At 38.7% G+C, this 2972-nt stretch overlaps 1 long non-coding RNA gene across 1 annotated transcript; it reads right to left on the reverse strand.

Annotated features, from left to right (window-relative positions):
• Positions 1 to 1208, reverse strand: LOC141439754 (uncharacterized). The gene is made up of 2 exons (XR_012452634.1): positions 1097 to 1208; positions 1 to 560 (listed from the first exon to the last, which is right to left on the reverse strand). It is a non-coding gene; the product is annotated as an uncharacterized lncRNA (long non-coding RNA).
• Between the last annotated feature and the right edge of the window lie 1764 nt (positions 1209 to 2972).

A 2972-nucleotide genomic window follows, 5' to 3' on the forward strand; every position in this document is an offset into this window, starting at 1 on the left:
TTTTTAATAATTTTTTAATTAAAAATTGAAGACAAAAAATAACAGGCCTAGTTTGACAAAATTTAAAGTAAAAGTATTACGAGAATCTCAGGTAGTAAGTTCAAGCGATTTTATTGAGATCGGTTCTGATTATTCGGTCTATCTGGCCTACACTTCCCTGGAGTCGGAGAGAAGAACCCGGAGCGAAGAGGGCTGGCCACAGCAGGGGGGCCTGGTCCAGCTGAGTGGTCGTCGGTGCCGAGGTCAAAAGGGGCTTAGGGCGGCAGGACGAGCAGCCTGGACAAGTGTTCCACGCCGGAACGATCAGGGTCTTGGACGAGCCAGGAAGGATGTGCAGTACTCCGGAAGTTAAGGCCGTCAGGGCTTAGTGTCAGGTTAGGGCGTAAAGGAGCCGCCTGAGCCGTGAGAGCTGTAGCCGAACGGAGCTTTGAAAGTTGTAGCCGTGCAGAGCGGAGAAAGCTGTAGCCGTACGGAGCTTGTAAGCCGTACGAAGGTTTGTAAGCCGTACAAAGGTTGTAAGCCGTACGAAGGTTTGGAAGTTGAAGCCGTACGGAGGTGCCCTGTAAATTAGGTGGTGTCAGTTGTGGTCCAGTGCTAGATTGTTTGCCAGTCACTCCTCTGCAGCGATGCACCAACTCTAGGGTGAGCTGAATTGCAGTGAGTGGCAAGGACAATCATACGGAGTTACAGGCAGGCAAAGGGAAGTGATTCTAGTTTTATATAATTATTTTTAAAAAAACAAAAGGTAAAAATAAATAGCCTAAGTGACCGTTAAAATTTGGATACAACAGTTCACTAAATAACCGTTAGAAGATTACATTTGAAATTAAACGTTACTTAGCTGAGTTTGAATTTATTTTAACACCGGTACGCATCCGTTGCATAAAAGTAATAAGCATTAACATAGGTTCTGAGTTTATAACAACGGATGAGAGAAATTAACAAGTGTTAAAATATTAAGTATAAGAAATGTTTGAAATAAAAGATTCCCTGGCCAGGGGAAGCCTTCAGTTCAATTACACAAAGTTAAATTATAAAGAAAATAATTCTAATAAAATACACAGAAAACACAAGAGTTAAATATCGGAGAACTTACCAAGTCTGGGCGTATGGAGCTTTCGAGAGAGCTGTTTAGTGTAGTATGAGCTGTTGAATGAGTGTTTTACAGCTGTGCTTCAGCTTTTAAGGGCGAGAATATTACAGTTAGAATTCCCCGGTCACAGCTGATCGACAGCACCCCCTTGGCCGACAAAAACGGTCAAGGGTGAGTTGATTATAGATATATTTAGTCGTACAAACTCGTGTAGTAAATGAGTGTAATAAAATGCCTATTTTTATAAAATAAATAAGTAAATAATAAATAAATATTAAATACATATTATTACGTAAATAAATGAATCAAGTGAAAACTACGGTGGCGACCTCTAGAGTTCGTCCGTCATTCTGCTCAGAGATCCCTTATTGAAGTAAGCGCCATCTAGCTTACACTGAGCTAACTAAGATGTCAGCGATCGCCTATGTGCATCGTGACAGATGTTGACTTTAGTTTTAGTGATCATTTATTTGCAGCCACAGAAGCTAAATAATAAATAATAGTAAGTAAAGTAAATAATAGTAAGTAATATACTCGTAATAACCAATATCAATATTATGACAACCGGATGGCCAAGTGGTTAGAGAACCTGACTACGAAGCTTGAGGTCTCGGGTTCGATTCCCGGCCGGGGCAGATATTTGTATAAATAATACGAATGTTTGTTCTCGGGTCTTGGATGTTTAATATGTATTTAAGTATATATTTATCTATATAAGTATGTTTATCCGTTGCCTAGTACAAGCTTTGTTTAGTTTGGGACTAGGTCAAGTGTCCCATGATATTTATTATTTATTATTAATATTAATAGTTATATATAATAGTAGTAGTAGTAGTAGTAGTAGTAGTAGTAGTAGTTATGTTTTCATGTATTTTTCTGTAATTTTTTATTTTATTTGTGTTAATTTTGCTGTATATGTGTGTCTTCTGTGTAAGTGAATAAATGTCTTCTTTCTTTCTTTCTTTAATAGTTAGGTAGTAGTTTGGGTGGTAAATAGTAATAATAGTAAAAAGGTTGCCTGGAAGAGATCGCTCTTAAGCGATAAGGCCGTCTATTGTTAACGTTGTAATTTTCTTTCTATGTACCTGTTTTATGTATCGCTTACTATTTCTGGTGTGTAATAAAGAGTCAATGCATTGTATTGTAGTAAGTACATTGTGTCTTAAGGGTGGTAAATAAAGAACGCGAGTCTATTTTTTCTTTTTTTTTTATTCGACTGGATAGCAAACGAGCAAGTGGGTCTCCTGATGATAAGAGATCACCACTGCCCATAGACACCTGCAACACCAGGGGGATTGCAGATGCGTTGCCAACCTAGAGGCCTAAGATGGGATACCTCAAGTGCCAGTAATTTCACCGGCTGTCTTACTCTCCACGCCGAAACACAACAGTGCAAGCACTGCTGCTTCAAAAAGCCCGAAGCGGAAAACTGAGGGCTTTAATGAGTCGTTATTCGTAATTCCAGTACCGCCCGTGTGACATAGCTATACCTAATGTTTTTCATCACAATCATCAACTCATTTCCCATCATATTTTTAATTTTTGTTTCATAACGTCAATTAGTGACTACTATGGCAAAGCTAGTTACACTAACGGTTCGATGTAGCATTTAAAGATTCACCTAATCCACGCTTCTCTCGTTCTATGGTCTGCCTATCGAAATACACATACATACACATTCACATAAACATACATTCCATGAAACTGATGTACAGTTAATTGATTCGCCTCCGGTGTGTGTTGCGCCAATTCATCAGTGTGTCCAATAAGTCAATGTCCAGATGTTATAAAAACCACTAGTCAATAATATTCATAAGTGTCAGTATGTCCAAGGAGTAATAATGTCCAGATGTTATAAGGACCATTACTCAATATGCAC

This window comes from Choristoneura fumiferana, chromosome 21, assembly GCF_025370935.1.
Source record: "Choristoneura fumiferana chromosome 21, NRCan_CFum_1, whole genome shotgun sequence".
NCBI lineage: Eukaryota > Metazoa > Arthropoda > Insecta > Lepidoptera > Tortricidae > Choristoneura > Choristoneura fumiferana.